The following is a 22762-nucleotide window of genomic DNA, read 5'->3' on the forward strand; positions in this document are numbered from 1 at the left end:
AATGGCCCGGTCCACCAGTTAGGGTGGAAAGCTGCAGTCAGCAGTGAGACCAAAAACTAAGATGTAACTTTAAAACGAGAAGCAAATTCAGCAATGAATGGAGCAAGGAGATTTAAAAGAGCCTGGGATTAAAGTAGAGTGTCACCGGTGCAGGGGTAATCACTCCCTTGAATCTTGTTGGTGTAAAGAGGCTGAATGTTTTTACTGCCACAGGAAAGGACACTTCAGGCACCGATGTAAAAGTAAGTCAAGTCTACCCAGTAACAGAGTTGGTAATACATCACAAATGCATAATGTGGGAGAGTCCAGCACCACGGATTTAAATGTTCACTCATTCTTCAATGTGAAAGCGGGCAAAGTAACCCTTATCATACTTCTGGTAAGCAATAGGCCCTTAAAGATGAAAGTCGACACAAGAGTCTCTGCCATGGTGATAGAAGAACACACATTTCAATATTTACAAGAATGAGTCCAGCCATTGTGTTTGAGGGGTACTTCAGCAAAACTAACAACGAACACAGGAGAAACCATCAAAATAAGGGGACCAGCACAGTACCTGCAAACTAGTAGCAGCAGTCCACTCAGCTCCCAATAATAATAGTGCCAGGCCAAGGGACAAGTTTGTTGGTCCATGATTGGCTCAAGGTAATAGAGTTTAACTGGAAGGAGACCTTTCACATATGGGAAGAGGGACTGCCTGAGTTAGTTAAGCAGTATGAGAATATTTTTCATGATGGGTTAAGTAAAATACAGGGTTTCCAGGCGAAGTTCTAAGTAGATCCAGAGGCAACCCAAATTTTTTTAGAGCGAGACCAAAATCATACACCTTGCGGGAATGTTTGTACATGGAATAGTAGAGATTGGAAGAACTGGGTATTATCTAGCCAGATCAATTTGAGTTTATTGGTGCATTTCAATCTATCTAAGGAATTGGTGTTTAGCTGTGATGCCTCTCTATATGGCATCGATGTAGTATTGTCCCGTAAGCAAAGAGTGGGGATTAATGGGTGTTTCTCTGGTTGGCAATCAGTAGCTAGTGGTGTCCCTCAGGGATCAGTGTTGGGCCCACAACTGTTCACAATTTACATAGAAGATTTGGAGTTGGGGAAGGGCAATGTGTCCAAGTTTGCAGACGACACTAAGATAAGTGGTAAAGCAAAAAGTGCAGAGGATACTGGAAGTCTGCAGAGGGATTTGGATAGGCTAAGTGAATGGGCTAGGGTCTGGCAGATGGAATACAATGTTGACAAATGTGAGATTATCCATTTTGGTAGGAATAACAGCAAAAGGGATTATTATTTAAATGATAAAATATTAAAACATGCTGCTGTGCAGAGAGACCTGGGTGTGCTAGTGCATGAGTTGCAAAAAGTTGGTTTACAGGTGCAACAGGTGATTAAGAAGGCAAATGGAATTTTGTCCTTCATTACTAGAGGGATGGAGTTTAAGACTAGGGAGGTTATGCTGCAATTGTATAAGGTGTTAGTGAGGCCACACCTGGAGTATTTTGTTCAGTTTTGGTCTCCTTACTTGAGAAAGGGTGTACTGGCACTGGAGGGTGTGCAGAGGAGATTCACTAGGTTAATCCCAGAGCTGAAGGGGTTGGATTACGAGGAGAGGTTGAGTAGACTGGGACTGTCCTCGTTGGAATTTAGAAGGATGAGGGGGGATCTTATAGAAACATATAAGGGACTTCCGGGTGCGGCGATGACCAGCTAAGTCACACGTTTCGGCAGCTTCCGGTGGAACGGACTTTTGGGCTCTTGATAGGAGCCCCAACGGCAATTTTAACGGCAAAAAACACTGTGCGGTAATCCAGAAGGGAATCCCCCCTGGACACGGATGGAAAAAAGGGAGGAAAGTGGCCGGATTGCGGTGGATCCTCTAGAGCAGCGGCCAGGAAGGCAGGCACAAAGCAAGATGGCGTCGGAAGGAGGCAGTTTAATATGGGGCCCTGACCAACAAGAGTTCCTATGGCGTTGCGTGGAAGAACTCAAAAAGGAGATGAAGAAGGAGCTGTTGGCCCCGATATTACAAGCGATTGAGAGGCTAAAGGAGGAGCAAAAGACCCAGGAACAGGAGCTTCAGGTCGTGAAGGCAAAGGCTGCTGAGAATGAGGACGGCATACAGGGCCTGATGGTGAAAACGGAGATGCACGAGGCACAACACAAAAGGTGTGTGGAAAGGCTGGAGGTGCTGGACAATAATGTGAGGAGGAAGAATTTAAGGATTCTTGGTCTTCCCGAAGGTGTAGAAGGGGCGGACGTCGGGGCATATGTGAGCACGATGCTGCACTCGTTAATGGGATCGGAGGCCTCAACGGGTCCGCTGGAGGTGGAGGGAGCCAATCGAGTTATGGCGCGAAGACCGAGGGCTGGAGAAATTCCTCGAGCCATAGTGGTGAGATTTCTCCGATATAAGGACAGAGAGATGGTCCTCAGATGGGCAAAGAAAACTCGGAGCAGTAGGCGGGAGAACGCGGTGATCCACGTATATCAAGATTGGAGTCCGGAGGTGGCGAGAAGGAGGGCAAGCTTTAATCGGGCCAAGGCGGTGCTGCACAAACGGAAGATTAAATTTGGAATGCTGCAACCGGCAAGACTGTGGGTCACACATCAAGGGAAACACCACTACTTTGAAACGGCAGATGAGGCGTGAACATTTATTGTCGAGGTGAAACTGGAGTGAGCGGGCCAGAAAAAGAACGTTTGGGACAAAGTGGGGGGGGGTGAATATGTGGGATGAAGGGGGGGAAAAGAGGGAAGAGATGACTTCCCAAGTTGTTAATCCTGCGACCCTGTAACTTTTCTCTCTTCCCCATGTCGTGGGGGAGGGGGGGAGGGAGGATGAGGAGCTGAGGGCGCCGGCCAATGGGGGCGGGGCCAAAAGGGAAGCGCGGGCTTTGTTCCCGCGCTATGGTAATCACGGCGGGAACAGGGAAGCAGGAAGGAGGGGGCCTCGCACAGTGTGAGCCGAGGTCACGGGGGGAAGCCGAGGTCGGCCAGAGTTTGCTGACTTCTGGGAGCAACATGGGGGGTGCAATTACGCTAGTTTGGGATCTAGCGGGGGGGGGGGTTAACTGGGTTGCTGCTGCTGGGGAGAAGGGGGAGCTGGTATGGGGGGGGGGGTGGTCGGGGCGGGGGGGCGCCGCTTGGGGGAGATACGGCTACGTGGGAACCGGGTGAGGAGCTGGATTGAAAAAGGAGATGGCTAGTCGTCAAGGGGGGGGGGGGGGGGGGTAAAGAGCCCCCCAACCCGGTTGATCACGTGGAATGTGAGAGGGCTGAATGGGCCGATTAAGAGGGCATGGGTACTCGCACACCTAAAGAAACTTAAGGCAGATGTGGTTATGCTTCAGGAGACGCATCTGAAGCTGATAGACCAGGTCAGACTACACAAAGGATGGGTGGGGCAGGTGTTTCATTCGGGGCTAGACGCAAAAAACAGGGGGGTGGCCATACTAGTGGGGAAGCGGGTAATGTTTGAGGCAAAGACTATAGTGGCGGATAGTGGGGGCAGATACGTGATGGTGAGTGGCAAATTGCAAGGGGAGGCGGTGGTATTAGTGAACGTGTATGCCCCGAACTGGGATGATGCCAACTTTATGAGGCGTATGTTAGGACGAATCCCGGACCTCGAAGTGGGGAAGTTGGTAATGGGTGGAGATTTTAATACGGTACTGGACCCAGGGCTGGACAGATCGAGGTCCAGGACCGGAAGGAGGCCGGCTGCAGCTAGGGTGCTTAAGGACTTTATGGAGCAGATGGGAGGAGTAGACCCCTGGAGATTTAGTAGACCGAGGAGTAAGGAGTTTTCGTTTTCTCCTATGTCCACAAAGTTTATTCACAAATAGATTTTTTTGTTTTGGGAAGGGCACTGATCCCAAAGGTGACGGGGATGGAGTACACGGCTATAGCCATTTCGGATTATGCTCCACATTGGGTGGACCTGGAGATAGGGGAAGAAAAGAACAGCGTCCAACCTGGAGAATGCACATGGGATTATTGGCAGATGAGGGGGTGTGTTTAAGGGTGAGGGGGTGTATTGAAAGGTACTTGGAACTCAATGAGAATGGGGAGGTACAGGTGGGAGTGGTCTGGGAGGCGCTGAAGGCAGTGGTTAGAGGGGAGCTGATATCTATTAGGGCACATAAAGGAAAGCAGGAGGGTAGGGAAATGGAGCGGTTGTTGAAAGAACTTCTGAGGGTGGACAGACAATACGCGGAGGCACCGGAGGAGGGACTGTACAGGGAAAGGCAAAGGCTACATGTAGAATTTGACTTGTTGACTACGGGTAATGCAGAGGCACAATGGAGGAAGGCACAGGGTGTACAGTACGAATACGGGGAGAAGGCGAGCAGGTTGCTGGCCCACCAACTGAGGAAAAGGGGAGCAGCGAGGGAGGTAGGGTGGGTGAGAGATGAGGAGGGAGAGATGGAGCGGGGAGCGGAGAGAGTGAATGGAGTGTTCAAGGCATTTTACAAAAGATTATATGACGTTCAGCCCCCGGATGGGAAGGAGAGAATGATGTGCTTTCTGGATCAGCTGGAATTTCCTAAGGTGGAGGAGCAGGAGAGGGTGGGACTGGGAGCACAGATTGAGATGGAGGAAGTAGTGAAAGGGATTGGGAGCATGCAGGCGGGGAAGGCCCCGGGACCAGACGGATTCCCAGTTGAATTCTATAGGAAATATATGGACTTGCTGGCCCCGCTACTGATGAGAACCTTTAATGAGGCGAGGGAAAGGGGGACTATGTCAGAGGCAACGATATCGCTCCTCCTAAAGAAGGAAAAAGACCCGCTGCAATGCGGGTCCTACAGGCCCATTTCCCTCCTGAATGTGGACGCTAAGATTCTGGCCAAGGTAATGGCAATGAGGATAGAGGATTGTGTCCCGGGGGTGGTTCATGAGGACCAAACTGGGTTTGTGAAGGGGAGACAGCTGAATACAAATATACGGAGGCTGCTAGGGGTAATGATGATGCCCCCACCAGAGGGGGAAGCGGAGATAGTGGTGGCGATGGATGCCGAGAAAGCATTTGATAGAGTGGAGTGGGATTATTTGTGGGAGGTGCTGAGGAGATTTGGCTTTGGGGATGGGTATATCAGGTGGGTACAGTTGCTGTATAGGGCCCCGATGGCGAGCGTGGTCACGAATGGACGGGGGTCTGACTATTTTCGGCTCCATAGAGGGACGAGGCAGGGATGTCCTCTGTCCCCGTTATTGTTTGCACTGGCGATTGAACCTCTGGCCATAGCATTGAGGGGTTCCAGGAAGTGGAGGGGAGTACTCAGGGGGGGGAGAAGAACACCGGGTATCTCTGTATGCGGATGATTTGTTGCTATATGTGGCGGACCCGGCGGAGGGGATGCCAGAGATAATGCGGATACTTGGGGAGTTTGGGGATTTTTCAGGGTATAAACTGAACATGGGGAAAAGTGAGTTGTTTGTGGTGCATCCAGGGGAGCAGAGCAGAGAGATAGAGGATTTACCATTGAGGAAGGTAACAAGGGACTTTCGTTACTTGGGGATCCAGATAGCCAAGAATTGGGGTATATTACACAGGCTTAATTTAACGCGGTTGGTGGAACAGATGGAGGAGGACTTTAAGAGATGGGACATGGTGTCCCTGTCATTGGCAGGTAGGGTGTAGGCGGTTAAAATGGTCCTCCCGAGATTCCTTTTTGTGTTTCAGTGCCTCCCGGTGGTGATCACGAAGGCTTTTTTCAAAAGAATCGAGAAGAGTATTATGAGTTTTGTGTGGGCTGGGAAGACCCCGAGAGTGAGGAGGGGATTCTTGCAGCGTAGTAGGGACAGGGGGGGGCTGGCACTACCGAGCCTAAGTGAGTACTACTGGGCCGCCAATGTTTCAATGGTGTGTAAGTGGATGGGAGAAGGGGAGGGAGCGGCGTGGAAGAGATTGGAGAGGGCGTCCTGCAGGGGGACTAGCCTACAAGCAATGGTGACGGCACCGTTGCCGTTCTCACCAAAGAAATACACCACAAGCCCGGTGGTGGTGGCTACATTGAAAATTTTGGGGCAGTGGAGACGGCATAGGGGAAGGACGGGAGCTTCGGTGCGGTCCCCGATAAGAAACAATCATAGGTTCGTTCCGGGGAGAATGGATGGGGGATTTGGAGCATGGCAAAGAGCTGGGGTAGTACAACTGAGAGATCTGTTTGTAGATGGGACGTTTGCGAGTCTGGGAGCGCTGACGGAAAAATATGGGTTGCCCCAAGGGAATGCATTTCGGTACATGCAATTGAGGGCTTTTGCGAGGCAACAGGTGAGGGAATTCCCGCAGCTCCCGACGCAGGAGGTGCAGGATAGAGTGATCTCAGAGACATGGGTGGGGGATGGTAAGGTGTCGGACATATACAGGGAAATGAGGGACGAGGGGGAGATCATGGTAGATGAGCTGAAAGGGAAATGGGAAGAAGAACTGGGGGAGGAGATTGAGGAGGGGCTGTGGGCTGATGCCCTACGTAGGGTAAACTCATCGTCCTCTTGTGCCAGGCTAAGCCTGATACAATTTAAGGTATTACACAGGGCGCAGATGACTGGAGCACGGCTTAGTAAATTTTTGGGGGTAGAGGATAGGTGTGAGAGATGCTCGAGAGGCCCAGCGAATCACACCCACATGTCCTGGTCATGCCCGGCACTACAGGGGTTCTGGGTGGGGGTGGCAAAGGTGCTTTCGAAGGTGGTGGGAGTCCGGGTCGAACCAAGCTGGGGGTTGGCTATATTTGGGGTTGCAGAAGAGCCGGGAGTGCAGGAGGCGAGAGAGGCTGACATGTTGGCCTTTGCGTCCCTAGTAGCCCGGCGCAGGATATTGTTAATGTGGAAGGAAGCCAAACCCCCGGGTGTGGAGACCTGGATAAACGACATGGCAAGGTTTATAAAGTTGTAACGGATTAAGTTTGTGTTAAGGGGTTCGGCTCAGGGGTTCACCAGGCGGTGGCAACCGCTCGTCGATTACCTCACAGAAAGATAGAGGGAATGGAGAAGAAGTAGACAACAGCAGCAACCCGGGGGGGAGGAGGAATCGGACGGACTCTCAGGGATGTTATTGTATATGTATAGGTATTTGTTATAGGTAATTATATATTGGATTGTTGGATTGTATTTTTGGAGAGTATTTATTTTGGATAAGGCAGTTGCCATTCAGTTTTGTTTTTGTTTTTGTTTATATATTATTTATTTATTTGTTTAAAACTGGCCACTGTTATTTATATTGCTTTATTGTTGTGTAAAAGAAACACTACGTACTGTTATGTTTGGCCAAAAATCTTGAATAAAATATATATTTTTTAAAAATAGAAACATATAAGATTATGAAGGGAATAGATAGGATAGATGCGGGCAGGTTGTTTCCACTGGCGGGTGAAAGCAGAACTAGGGGGCACAGCCTCAAAATAAGGGGAAGTAGATTTAGGACTGAGGTTAGGAGGAACTTCCACCCTTTGGCCTAGATTTTCTGATCCTGCCCACGGTTGGAATTGTGGCAGGTGGGACGGATAGTTTTGACGGACCAGCAAAAGCTTCATTGACCTTGTCCCGGGGTAGGTGGGACCGGAAAATTCAACACTTAATGTCTAATTCTGGACAGCACTTTAGGAAGACTGTGATGCACGATCAATTAAACTCAAAGACGAGGTTGTAACATAACTGAAGGCTTTAATCTACTAGAACTGTTCCCCAGCAGCTTCGGTACAGAAAGTGAAGGCTGCTGGGACGGCATTGGTTCTTATACCCCGCCCGTCAAGGCGGAGCTACGTACCACAGCCAATGGTAAACTCCTAGGTTTAACCAATGGTCTTCAGCCTCTTGGGTACTGTAATACCTGATAATACCACAGACTGAAAGCTTTAAAGTGTATCACAATGTGCACAAGTGTGAGGTTGTGCACTTTGGTAGGAAGAATGGAGGCATAGACTATTTTCTAAATGGAAAAAGGCTTAGGAAATCAGAAGCACAAATGAACTTAGGAGTCCTAGTTCAAGATTCTCTTAAGGTCAGTCGGCAGTTCGGAAGGCAAATGCAATGTTAGCATTCATGTTGCGTGGGCCAGAATACAAGATCAGGGATGTATTTCTGAGTATAAGGCTCTGGTCAGACCCCATTTGGAGTATTGTGAGCAGTTGTGGGCCCCGTATCTGAGGAAGAATGTGCTGACCTTGGAAAGGGTCCAGAGGGGGTTCATAAGAATGATTCCTGGAATTAAGAGCTCGTCATATGAGGAGCGGTTGAGGACACATTTGTTTAGCACACTGGGCTAAATCGCTGGCTTTTAAAGCAGACCAAGGCAGGCCAGCAGCACGGTTCAATTCCCGTACCAGCCTCCCCGAACAGGTGCCGGAATGTGGCGACTAGGGGCTTTTCACAGTAACTTCATTTGAAGCCTACTTGTGACAATCAGCGATTTTCATTTCATTGTACTTCTTGGAGTTCAGAAGGATGAGGGGGATCTTATTGAAACTTATAGTGTACTGCGAGGCCTGGATAGAGTGGACGCGGAGAGGATTTTCCACTAGTTGGAAAAGTTAGGACCCGAGGGGACGGCCTCAGAGTGAAGGCATGATCCTTTAAAGCAGAGATGAGGAGGAATTCATTCAGCCAGAGGATGGTGAATCTGAGGAACTCTTTGCCGCAGAAAGTTGTGGTGGCCAAATCATGGAGTATCTCTAAGACAGACATGGATAGGTTCTTGATTAGTAGAGAAATCAGGGGTTATGAAGAGAATGGGGATGAGAAACATATCATCCATGATTGAATGGCAGAGCAGACCCGATGGGCTGAATGGCCTAATTATGCTCCTTTGTCGTATGGTCTTATGGTCTTAAGGTATGAGAATGGTTCCAGGGAGGAGGGAGGAGGGGCTCCGTTTATGTTGGTAAATTGTGGAAGTTGCGTTGTTCTCCTTAGAGAAGGGAAGCTTGCGCGGAGGTTTGGTAGAGGTATTTAAAATCGTGAGCGGTTTTGACAATGGTTTGTTCCCATTGGTGGTAGGATCTGGAGGACACCAATTTAAGGCAAAAGAAACACGATGACATGAGGAATAAGTGCTTCACGCTGCACATGGTCAGGATCTGAAATACACTACCTGAGGGTGAGGTGAAGGAAGTTGCAATCAGAGCTTACAAAAGTGAGTTGGATAAGCACTTGGAGAGAAAGAATGTTGCAGGGCTATGGGGAAAGGATAGGAAAACGAGACTAGCTGCATTGCTCATGCAGAGAGCTGACATGGCCATGACGAGCCAACCTCCCTCTCTCTGCTGTGTTATGGGCCAGGGTTTAGAGAACCCCAAAGTGTAGCATGGAGATCACCTGACCCACAACTTTTACTAGATTGTGGTATGGGGAGCACACGGCCCACTCTACAGGTGTGGTACAGCAGAAATGGAAAAGTATTTTTTAAAGCAAAACAATGTTTATTCTATGAACTCAAGTTAACCTTTTTAAAACATACAGTGAACATCTTCGCAACCACCAATTCAAATACAATCCCCAAAGAATACAACACTAAGTAATCCTTTAAGCTTTCCTTTTAACATCCATACGGCTTAAAACACCTTTTAACAGAAGCACATTAGGTTTACATTCACTACTGAGTACATTTATAATTCTGAATTCACCAAATGATCAAGAGATAGTCTTTTGATGGCAGAGAGAACAGCAGGAGACCTGCTTGGTCTGGCTTCAGCTCCAACACTGAAACTAAAACTAAAACACACCCTGCAGCAAACAGCCTAAAACGAAAGTAAAAAGCTGACAGACAGTCCAGCTCCACCCACTCTCTGACATCACTGCAGTAATAAACACCCATTTGTTAAAGGTACTCTCACTACAGATATTTATATACACATCCATTTATAAACATCCATTTCTTAAAGGTACTCTCACTACAGATATTTACATACACACCCATTTATAAACACCCATTTCTTAAAGGTACTCTCACATGACAGCTGTAAACGTTCTATACTTCCCCAATTGGCAGCAAGGCATGCTATGATCAGTACCCACTTCCATATGATTCAAAAGTAGACACCAGATCTGATCTCTGTGCACCTCCACTCCATAAAAACAAGAAAAGACTGCTGGGTAACAGCTCTGACCCTTGGTGAATCCAACCTGCTGGATTTCCAAAATAATTAAAAAACAGAAAATGCGGAGAACTCTCAGCAGGTCTGGCAGCATCTGTGGAGAGAGAAAAACAGAGTTCAGGTTTCAAGTCTTCGATTCCTCCTCTAAAAAGAAGTTCCTCCTCAGGTGATGCCAGGTACAACGCTGTTCGTTGTGATGCCTGCCTGACAAATCTCGCTGCCTCTGCCAGGCAGTGTTGGGGCGCTTGCTCTCCAAAATGTCACGGCATTGAATTCACCACCGATTCCGCTCCCGATGTGCTGTTCTTTCTATTTCCAGCCAATCCTAGAAAAAGGCCACGGAGTCTCCACCTATTTCAGGCATTCTTTTCCTAATTAGACCATACCAATCATGTCTTACATAGGAGCCCGAACGTTAGATACCAGTGACTGGAGCAGGAATGTAAGTGCTGTGCTTATTAAAGATGTCATATGCTTGTTTTTCAGAGACTTAAGAAATGATGGTGGACGTCTAGGTAGGAAATGGTCAAGACAGCAATGATCATTTGAAGCTGTTTTCTATTACACTCTCTTAAGGTTAATGTGCAAGTTCAGTCGGCAATTCGGAGGACAAATGCAATGTTTGCATTCATTTCGAGAGGGCTAGAATACAAAAGCAGTGTTATGCCCCTGAGGCTGTATAAGGCTCTGGCCAGACCCCATTTGGTGAATTGTGACCGGTTTTGAGCCCCGTATCTAAGAAATGATGTGCTGGCCTTGGAATGGGTCCAGAGGAGGTTCACAAGAATGATCCCTGGAATGAACAGCTTGTCATCCGAGGAGCAGTTGAGGACTCTCGATCTGTACTCCTTGGAGTTTAGAAGAATGAGGGGGGATCTTATTGAAACTTACAGGATACCATGAGGCCTGGATAGAGTGGACAAGGAGAGGATGTGTCCACTTATAGGAAAAACTAGAACCAGAGGACACAATCTCAGACTAAAGGGACGATCCTTTAAAACAGAGACGACAGGGCAGCACGGTGGCCCAGTGGGTAGCACTGCAGTCTCACGGCACCGAGGTCCCAGGTTCGATCCCGGCTCTGGGTCACTGTCCGTGTGGAGTTTGCACATTCTCCCCGTGTTTGCGTGGGTTTCGCCCCCACAACCCAAAGATGTGCAAGGTAGGTAGATTGAACATGCTAAATTGCCCCTTAATTGGAAAAATGAATTGGGTACACTAAATTTATTTTTTTTTAAACAGAGACTAGGAGGAATTTGTTCAGCCAGAAGGTGGTGAATCTCTGGAACTCTTTGCCGCAGAAGGCTGTGGAGGCCAAATCACTGAGTGTCTTTAAGACAGAGATAGATAGATTCTTGATTAATAAGGGGATCAGGGGTTATGGGGAGAAGGCAGGAGAATGGGGATGAGAAACATTTCTGCCATGATTGAATGGAGGAGCAGTCACGATGGGCAAGTGGTCTAATTCTGCTCCTATGTCTTTTGGTCTTACATTTGTACTCTGATGATAATTAGCATGTATTTTAGATTGAAATTGTGCTCTCTGCTATTTGTAATGGACCTACTAGTTATTAAACATGATTAAATTAGTAGACAAAGGAATTTGATGTAAACATTAATATTTACTCTATGATTGCATTAATAAACAACATTTAAACCTACTATAACATTGTCATCCAAATTGCTCCCAATAGGCCACATGATCTAGAGGTTTTGGTATTCTGCGACATTTATACACAGAATTTCATCTGAGTTAGTCCTTAGAATATAGCCCTTTAGATTAATTTCCTAAGTAACCTAATTATTTTTATATATCTCTTGTTTTTTGAGAATTCAGACCAGATGCATGTTATTAATGCTGCACAATTGGTGTAGGACCTCAAAATCTGCAGCTTGTCCTTCATGGCTCAGTGGATACCTCTCTAAGCCAGAAAGTTGCAGGTTCAAATCCCACTCTACTACCGTGCCCGCACGGTAGGGAAAGCATTCTGGCGAAAAGCTGCAGCATTCAGGAAAACGCAATTTAAACTTTTTATCTCGTCCGTACCATGAATAAAAAGCGCTTGCCATCCCCTTCATGAGTCGTATATTACTTTAGTACATCTTGGTTAATGCTCAGACCAGTTGCTTTTCGAGAAATATAACAATATTAAAGATTAGCGAGAGCCTATGCATACCATGTGAGAAAGATACCTCATTAGGTTATTTGCAGTAAAACACAGGAGGCCCATTTTGAAATGAAGAAGTTTAATCAGATTTTACATTGATGCCGTGAATGATATCTGCGAGGGCTGCCATTTGAAAATCATTTGAATGACTACCCAGTGTAAGCAATAAAAATTAAATTAGAACCGCTTGCTAATGAATAATGCAAACATTAGTGACTGTGTTTCAAAATGTTTCCATGGCAACTTGTGCCTGCCTGCATTAATATCTGTTGCGCCATTAATTGGTAAAGCAGGGCAGTCTAACAGCATCTGCCGCCAGTTAGACTTGCCCTTGCATGTTTAAGCTGATACATTTTTCAGGATGGCACATTGCTGAAAGCATGAGCTGATGATGGCTGTAGTGAGGGAAAGCGGACACCTGAGACCAGAACAAGCAACTGCTCAGCTCCTCAATCAATCAGATTGAAACATTATGAAATTCACAGCGCAATGACTGAGAAGGAAGTTTAAATTGGAGCAGGTGAATTCACTGTCAATTCAGGTGCAGAAAGAGAATTAAAGACAAGGAAAAAAATTCAGAGAGTGATGCCACAACTTGTTCTAATGCAGTGATTTTGCGTATGCCAAGTCTTCATTGAAATTTAGAAATATTTGAGCAAGTCAAGGAAGAGGCAGATCCATGCTCAGGACAGGAGTTTGCAGAGTTCTTTTAGCAAATGGAGTGCACCCTCTTGTGGCAGAACATTGAAAAATCGAGTGGAGCTTCTCAGGAGCAAGGCAATCAGAAACCATTGATGTCGGATCATTTTATTGTTCTGCATTGATTATTGCACTATGTTGTTTTATTTATTCTTGATCATTTTCTCTCCCAATTTCCTCTCCAAAAGATGTTGAGGTTGATTTTGCCCTCAGCCACCACCTTTACCAGTGGCAAAGAGGTAGCTGCCATTTGAAGGCGCCAGGGTCATTTGAACTTGGCAGGTAACTTGTAGATATCAAACAAGCATACAGGCAAGTGTTTCAATTGGGGGGGGGGGGGGTTTGTCATGGGACATGCCAGCCTAGACCAGCAGCGACACGCAACCATACAGGAGGAATTCTCCGACTCCTGGTTTCATGAACAAACAATTGGTTGACATTTCACTGCCATTTTCTGAGCGGAAAGAGGGTGGCCCCTACAATTGCTTTCATAACTACATCATTTGGACCCTGATCCACATTTGTAAGAAGTCTACTGCTGGCATCAAGCAAGCACTTTAGACGTCCAGCAATAGTCCCCTGTGAAAAATACAATGGACCAATCATTGGTCCATTACTGACCCGATTTTTAGGCTCTTAAAATCCTGTCATCATTGAGTTATTTTCCGTGAAGTTGAATGCTATTAGCTTTTTGGCTAAAGGTACAGTTCCAACAACACTAGACATCCAATGGTACTTTCCCAAATGGCCATTACCAATGTGTGAGCCTGGTCATAGGCAGGATCATCAGAACCATATCCAATCAGAGATTACATCCTGACATCGCTGAAAACACTGCTAACAATGTCGGGTGTTGGGTACAGTTCAGTAGGTCTCAAGAAGTCTTTGTTGTCAACTGTAGATTAACTGTAAGTCTTCATTGACTCAAATCTTTACAAATATACTGTAAAAGATAAAAGCTGGGAGCTGCTTCCATGCTTGTTGGTACGCACTGTTCTGTTTGACTCTTGACTGACCGTGGGTGCAGGTCCTGTGCCCCTTACATCACTCTGTGGGCAGTACTCAGTCCCACATTAACCCCATATGCACGATACCCTTGTACTTCAAGTCTAACCCTAACCCCCACCAAAAAACTTTATCTGATGCCCTTTTAAGTGATTACAGTTTACCTTATGGCTTAAGTTCTTGTTAATATCATACATTTACAATGTCATTACTACATTATCACTTCCCAACCTCTCCCTTCAAGTCCTTGAATCCAAAGGTTCAGGTGGTCTGGAGGTCTTATAACCCTTCCATAGCTCATTCACACTGCTGTTGGAGGAGCTGTTAGCTCTGTCGCTGCTGGTTCTCTCAGTTGGTTGAGAGGTTGTTCTGGTATCTGGGTATCATTTCATCCTTTCCTTCCGTTCTTTCATATTGAATCGCTTTTGATCTGCCTGGCTATCACGCTGATTGGTGGGTGCTACTCCAATTTCTTGCGGGCTGGATGAACATTGTACCTGTCTCCTTGTCATTGCAACATATGTTAGAAGTTTATGTTTCAAAAATGGCACCCCCATTTCCACTTATTTCAAAATTTTACCCATTTTTTGGAGTGGTTTCTGCTTTGAACCTCTGAATCTTTTCATTCAGCTCAGCAATTACTCTGGTAAGTTAGATTGTCTTTCATAGAATTTACAATGCAGAAGGAGGCCATTCGGCCCATCGAGTCTGCACCGGCCCTTGGAAAGAGCACCCCACTCAAGCACACGCCTCCTCTACCCCACCCCACTCCCTTAATCCAGTAACCCCAATTAACCTTTTTGGACACGAAGGGCAATTTAGCATGGCCAATCCACCTAACCCACATACCTTTGGACTGTGGGAGGAAACCGGAGCACCCGGAGGAAACCCACGCAGACACAGGGAGAACGTGCAGACTCCGCACAGACAGTGACCCAAGCCGGCAAATGAACCAGGGACCCTGGAGCTGTGAAGCAACTGTGCTAACCACTATGCTACCGTGCTGCCCCTTCAGGTTTATCTGCGGAACTCTTATATAGGTGTGACTGCTTCACCTGATTGGAATCTTTCTCCCATGGTCACTGGCTGCACCTTGGATCCTTTCACTTCACACATTAGATTGGCAATCTGTTTTATAGATCTCCAATCTGTTTTATAGATCTCCAATCTGTTTTATAGATCTCCAATCTGTTTTGTAGATCTCCAATCTGTTTTATAGATCTCCAATCTGTTTTATAGATCTCCAATCTGTTTTATAGATCTCCAATCTGTTTTATAGATCTTCAATCTGTTTTGTAGATCTCCAATCTGTTTTATAGATCTCCAATCTGTTTTGTAGATTTCCAATCTGTTTTATAGATCTCCAATCTGCTATATGGATCTCCAATCTGTTTTGTAGATCTCCAATCTGTTTTATAGATGTCCAATCTGTTTTGTAGATCTCCAATCTGTTTTATAGATCTCCAATCTGTTTTGTAGATCTCCAATCTGTTTTGTAGATCTCCAATCTGTTTTATAGATCTCCAATCTATTTTATAGATCCCCAAACAGTTTTATAGATCTCCAACCTGTTTTGTAGATCTCCAATCTGTTTTATAGATCTCCAATCTGTTTTATAGATCTCCAATCTGTTTTGTAGATCTCCAATCTGTTTTATAGATCTCCAATCTGTTTTATAGATCTCCAATCTGTTTTGTAGATCTCCAATCTGTTTTGTAGATCTCCAATCTGTTTTGTAGATCTCCAATCTGTTTTATAGATCTCCAATCTGTTTTGTAGATCTCCAATCTGTTTTATAGATCTCCAATCTGTTTTGTAGATCTCCAATCTGTTTTATAGATCTCCAATCTGTTTTATAGATCTCCAATCTGTTTTGTAGATCTCCAAACTGTTTTATAGATCTCTAATCTGTTTTATAGATCTCCAATCTGTTTTGTAGATCTCCAATCTGTTTTATAGATCTCCAATCTGTTTTATAGATCTCCAATCTGTTTTGTAGATCTCCAATCTGTTTTATAGATCTCCAATCTGTTTTATAGATCTCCAATCTGTTTTGTAGATCTCCAATCTGTTTTGTAGATCTCCAATCTGTTTTATAGATCTCCCATCTGTTTTATAGATCTCCAAACTGTTTTATAGATCTCTAATCTGTTTTATAGATCTCCAATCTGTTTTGTAGATCTCCAATCTGTTTTATAGATCTCCAATCTGTTTTATAGATCTCCAATCTGTTTTGTAGATCTCCAATCTGTTTTATAGATCTCCAATCTGTTTTATAGATCTCCAATCTGTTTTGTAGATCTCCAATCTGTTTTGTAGATCTCCAATCTGTTTTATAGATCTCCAATCTGTTTCGTAGATCACCAATCTGTTTCGTAGATCACCAATGAAGGGAGAGTCCAGCGATGATACCTCTCACGGTAGCACAAGTGGCTAGCACTGTGGCTTCACAGCGCCAGGGTCCCAGGTTCGATTCCCCGCTGGGTCACTGTCTGTGCAGAGTCTGCACGTTCTCCCAGTGTCTGCGTGGGTTTCCTCCGGGTGCAATCCCGTTTCTCGTGGCCATTCCTCCGACAGTTAGTACATAAAATTACCCTCCCGGCGGCCCTGTTCTGACATCCCCTCGCAAAGTGCCCTTTCCTCCCTCGTAAAAAACATTCCCCTTTTGCTTTGGGTTGGAATTCCCCAGTTTGAATTATGGCTAATTTGGGGTTTTCCTGACAAAAGCTTCAGCTTTCATGGCCCAATTCATAATTTTCCTGATATATATTTCCTACCGGGAGACCCATTTCCACTATTTTAGCGAGGGCTGGACTGAACCTGTCCTTTAACATATTTAAAAATATCTCATCATCTTTCTGGGGGGTTGAGTATACTCCCCTCGTCTACATAACTTCGGAACTTCCGTTCCTCATATTCGTCTGCTGTTTCTTTGGGACCTTGTTTAACAAGTGTCACCTTTGTCCAATTCTCACTACCGTGTCCTAAGGCTCGCCCCAGGGCCCGTTTAAAATTGTCATATTTCTGCTGGTCTGTTCTGCTGAGTGCCGTTATCCAGCACCTGCTTTGTACATTGGCGGGTAACATCTGCCAGGCTGAACCAGGTAGTTTCCCCTTTGTTAACAGTCTCACATCATCCAGGGTCAGATCGTGGGTTTCCCTTAATTCATCCATGGTTTCCCAAAAGGCCGAATTAGTATGGTTTCGGCGCAATGGGCCGAGTTTGTCCATGAATATTTGTTTCTCCGCTGCAGTCAGCGGCAGTGCTTGAGTGATCCCTCTCCCATCCGCGGCGGTTTTTAATGTGATTTGAATTGGCGCATGGGAGCGGATGGGATTTTTGAAGTATACGGGGGTGGATAGTCATTATGCTGGGCTGCTTCGTCCGCTAAACTTCCCCCGTCTATTTTCCCCTGTTCTCCTTCCTCCTCACGGAGGGAGGGACATAGTGGCTCAGCCACCATCCTTCCCTGTGGTTTGATCAGTCCCTCCTCCTGCGCTTTTCTTCCAGAGGCTGCTTGTTTCTGCTCTGCCTCAGTTTTGAGGCGGTTTTTCATCAGAGCAGCGAGTATTACAGCTGCCATCTCTGCCTTATTTTTAGTCTCCCCTAGCCACCAAGCCTTTTGCTCAGCTTCGGGCGCTTCTGAATCATATCCTTTTTCAACCATTTTTTTGATCAACTTCTTATTCTCAATAACAATAGTTTGTATCATACTGCCATCATCCCCACTGGGCGCTCCCTGTTTTGGGCTCCATCGAATCGTCGCAGGGCCCTACCCTTTCCAGTCTTTTTTTTTTTTAAATCATGCGGTGGTTTATCCTGCACTGCTCCTTGGCATGGTACAAAAGTCCGTCTTTATCCACCCAATATTAGCGCGTTCTCAGTGTTGCTTGTGTCTGCCGCTACCTACTTGCAACTTTCACCCCTTGTTCGGGTCGTACAACTTATGAACATACATAGAACATACAGTGCAGAAGGAGGCCATTCGGCCCATCGATTCTGCACCATCCCACTTAAGCCCTCACTTCCACCCTATCACCGTAACCCAATAACCCATCCTAGCCTTATTTGGTCACTAAGGGTAATTTATCATGGCCAATCACCTAACCTGCATATCTTTGGACTGTGGGGGGAAACCGGAGCACCTGGAGGAAACCCACGCACACACGGGGAGAACGCGCAGACTCCGCACAGACAGTGACCCAGCGGGGAATCGAACCTGGGACCCTGGCGCTGTGAAGCCACAGTGCTAGCCACTTGTGCTACCATGCTGCCCCTAGATCCGACTGTTTGATCCTCTATCTACTGGATGGTAAATTAAAATGTACTCACCCGTTGAGGAGGCAAATCATTCTTCTCAGAATCCTGTGGACGACAATGCTCGCAGTGCCAAAACTTGTCGGAGCGGTTTCAAGACCTGTGTATTGAGTCGGCTTCCACGTGGGCTTTTCCCCTGTGGCTCAACTCAGTACAAAGAGCAACAGACACATCAACAATCTGAATAGACAGTTTGATTTCCCCAATCTTGCATTCGTGTACACGAGAGATAAGATCTGGATAGCTGCCAAGATCTTTCTGAAGATCTGGATAAATGCCAAGATCTTTCTCAAGGTCTGGATAACTGCCAAGATCTTTCTCAAGGTCTGGATAACTGCCAAGATCTTTCTGCTGAAAAAGACAAAAACGCAGTACTTGTGGTAGTCAACACTAGTAGTATATTACATGTATTATGGCACTGCCCGTATATTAGAGGTACAAGGCTAAATCCCTGCCTGCTGGCTCCGCCCAGTAGGCGGCGTATAAATGTGTGTGCTCTCCTGAGCTGCAGTCATTCTGGTTCCAGCTACAGGAGGCACAACATCTTGCTCAATAAAGCCTTGATTGTTCCACTATTCTCATCTTTGTGGTAATTGATAGTGCATCAGTACTTATACAACTTTCAAAAATCAATAGCCCATCCCAGTTGGATGCGATCCTATCCCTGAAGCTGCCATGTTTAAACTTATCCAATAGAATTGCGAGCAATGTTTAAACTTCAGCCAATTGAATTCCGAGCAGCCCATGATTGAGCCTCATCCTGTCAGCTGTGTTTACAATCTCAGCATCCTGTAATGCAGAACTGACATCCTCTTTACTCCATGGATTGTTTCAGAAAGACGGGATATCAGAAGTGATGCCTTTTTAATTCCAGAGGATGTCAGGGCCACTTGATAACAACTTGTGTTTACGAGTAAATTGCTGATCACATAACTTGTGTGTCTCACAAACATGGTCAAGTGAGCTATCCTAAATCCCATTTGATTACTTATTACTGCTATGTCCTAAAATACATGTTGGATGGTTAATAATGATTACTCAGTACACTTCCTATAATTCATCTCAATCCTGAATAAACTAACTTATGTAAAACTACTCCAGTACCATTGCTGAATTCAACCAATTTGTTTTGTAGAATTTCTCTTACCTGCTTTATAAGTCTGGATTTGCTCTTCCATATTGCGTTACATGACCTTCATATTGTTCAGATTGGTTCAAAGTTCAAGAATTTTGGTTATTAATTCTGCTTTAAAGCAATTGTTCTGATGCATCAGCAATTCAGGCATTTTGCACAATGCTCAATTCTGATACTTGAAATTCATCAAGTTTGAACTGAAGATAGATCTTTGTTGAATTTACTTCCACAAGTTCATCATTCAAACTTTTCAAATCCTCTTTCATGTGTTGTACTTCCTGTGAGTGACAGTCCAGTGTTCTCATCAGTTCTCAATTTTCCTTGACAAGATCATATTGCGTACGTGAAAGTCGGCTCTCTGTGCTGATCAGTTTTTCCTTTGCAGAGCATTATTCCTCCACGCCATCTTTCAAGTTCATATTACGTAATTCCACTTCTGCCAATTGTTTTTAAGAGTCTTCATACTCTTTTGTGCAAACCTATATTTGTTCTTGCCATTCTCGGTTCTCAATTTTCATCACTTCACATATATCTTTTGAAATGTAATGTTTTCCCAAGTTTTCTTCCAAATATCCAACCATTTTCTTCAGCTCTGTTGTCTCTTGCTGTGCAAACATTGGGCACGCAGCAGCCGATTGCTGGAGAAAAGATGCAAAATGCAAGAATTCTGGAAAAAAGGGACACAGCGTGTTGGAGAAAGGAACAAGTTTCAAACAAGAATTGTAAAAAGCAAGAACCAAATACATCAAGTGAGAAACCGAATAGAGGGAAGAGTATGTGGTAATACCAGGTATTGCGGTACCTGAGAGGTGGATGACCATTGGTTAGACACAGGAGTCTACCATTGGCTGATGTACATAGCTCCGCCCTGAGAGGCGGAGTATAAGAACCAATGCCATCCCAGCAGCCTTCACTTTCTGTATCGAAGCTGCTGGGGAACAGTTCTAGCAGATTAAAGCCTGTTAGTTATGCCTCACCTTGTCTTGAGAGTAATTGATTGCGCATCAGAGTATCAGAGTAATACAATAGGGGTGTGAAAAGGGACCAGAGACACAGTCAGGTGTTGAACTGTAGTTGGACCATTGTTGGTGCAACTAACCGTTACTGAGTCACTCCATTACTGGACAGACAACTGATGGGAATGGGGGTGGACACTGGTGCAGCCATTTCGTTGGTCAAAAAAACTGAGAAACTACGACATATCACCTTGAAACCCTCAAGGATAATGCTTAAAACATATACGAGGGAAGTTGTGCCATTGAGGAGCCGTATTGATGTAAATGTGCAGCTAAAGGGACAGACCGCAGACTTGTCCCTGCACGCCGTTGAAGTAACTATCCAGCCAAAATGGGGAAAACCAGGTAGGAGAGAATCGAGCTAAACTGGGCCGAGATGAAACTCATGCCGGAGTTTGAAGTAGGCCCAATCAAAAGCCTAAAGGAGCAGAGAGTGGCAGCTGCTGAAAAAGCTCAAAAAGCAGCTGTGGCCAAGGCTCAGGTTAGCAGTGTTGGGACAGAGACGACAAATGCTCAGCATATTGTAACAAATGTGGTTCAGTGTCAAGAAACAAAGGGTGAAGAGTTTACAGAAGATGCATATGAAGGGTTTGACAAAAATGTAGGTCAAAAGTATGCTGAAAAATTCGGCGAGGGTGACCGGGAATTCATTCATGTGCTTCCTTTGTAAATTCCAAACCACAGAGGAACAAGAAATTGAGGCGCATCCTGAAACACTTGGCCATAAGCAATCTCTCAATATCATTGGAAAGGACATTCAGTTTGGGAAAAGAGCTGCTGACTCCCTTCATGTATCAGGGTCAACAAGGATAAAAAGATTGCTGATCATAAATAACAGCAACAACTGGAGGAAAAGGAGCCAGCACAGAAACTCCTGAAGGATGTTTGGATGGGAGTTGCTCCAGATGACCAAATGGAAAGAATCGGAAGTGCTCATAGTGCAGACTGCAACACCAATGTTTCTTTTCTATTTCACTCGGTACAGTCATATCTGAAGTCCAATGAACACGCCAACAGCAAGAAGATTTACCAGGCCCCGACTTTGCTTCATGAACCAACCCTAAAAACTAAATTGGATAAGTTTTTAAGATTGACAACATTTTTGGAAATCCTCAGGAGCAACAGCTGCATCCGGAGGGGTTAGAAGGTGCAGTCCAGAAACAAGACCTAAAAGGTGAGGGTGAATGCTTCAAGATTGAAACCTCGAGGGGTGAGATGCAGGGTGTGACGGAGGCACGCCACAAACTGGAGAAGGCACTGCAGAGGCTGTGCCACGGGATTCAGGTAAAGGAGACCCTGGTATGTAGGCTGGAAGGTTAACTGTTGGCAATGAAAAAACAGATTGACAGCCTGGGGCAAGAACTAAAGAGGCGGGAAATGGAGCTTGAGTGGAGTTCGAGAGATCCAACATCTGCAGAACATCAGGTTCACCTTGGGGGAGGGAGAATGAAAGTTTGTAGCCTTTGAAGTGAAAGTTCTTAAAAAGCACCTGAAACAGGTTTTGCGACTTGAGGACAGGGCTAAGCTACATATTATTCATAAAGGTCAAGATGTATTGGTCAGGAACCATACCACCAGTGAGAAGTGGACACCTGCCATCGTCTTGGCACAGACAGGACTGGTTTAAACTTGGGTTGATGTAGCGTGGAGAAGACGGGCTGATCAATCAACCTTTTGCAACTACAACTACTTTGCCAGAGACAGAGTCAACCGAGAGTCCAGAACAAACTGTGGCAAATGACGACCTAGACATTCCAGAGAACCTGACAATACCAGAAACTACTGTGGAAGACAACACCCCAGTTGAGGACATTTCAACACCCAGTCAAACTGCAAACATGACATCGAGCCTGGTTGAGACAACTGTGGCCGTTGTCCAAACTCACCAAAAATGGCAGAAGTTACAGTCAACATAAAAAAGACAGATACTTGAGGTTCACCGACAACCACACAGGAGTCAACATCCTCCGAAGAGTCTACCTTTTGACCGTTGTGTTTGTTTCTTGTTCATATTGTAAATTTGATTGTTACTTTTATACTGTGTTTCATTGCAGGAACCTCTGATGTAAAGGGTGAGGAAAATGTTGTGTATTCATGTCTGTTCCCAGTTGGAACAATGTCACTTTTAGAAATCGTTCACGTGAGGTACTGATGACATCAATGTCAGTTTAGTCGGGCCAACAGTAAGTCTATTCTAGCAGCCTGCCACCTTTTTGTACCTTTGTCGCCTCCACACCTATCCTTTAAAAATGCCACAGCTGTAGACTGGAATTTTAAAGGGTTGAATTCACTTCTACGTGGTTTGCTGACTTTGCA

Source organism: Scyliorhinus torazame, chromosome 13, assembly GCF_047496885.1.
Source record: "Scyliorhinus torazame isolate Kashiwa2021f chromosome 13, sScyTor2.1, whole genome shotgun sequence".
NCBI classification, from domain to species: Eukaryota; Metazoa; Chordata; class Chondrichthyes; order Carcharhiniformes; family Scyliorhinidae; genus Scyliorhinus; species Scyliorhinus torazame.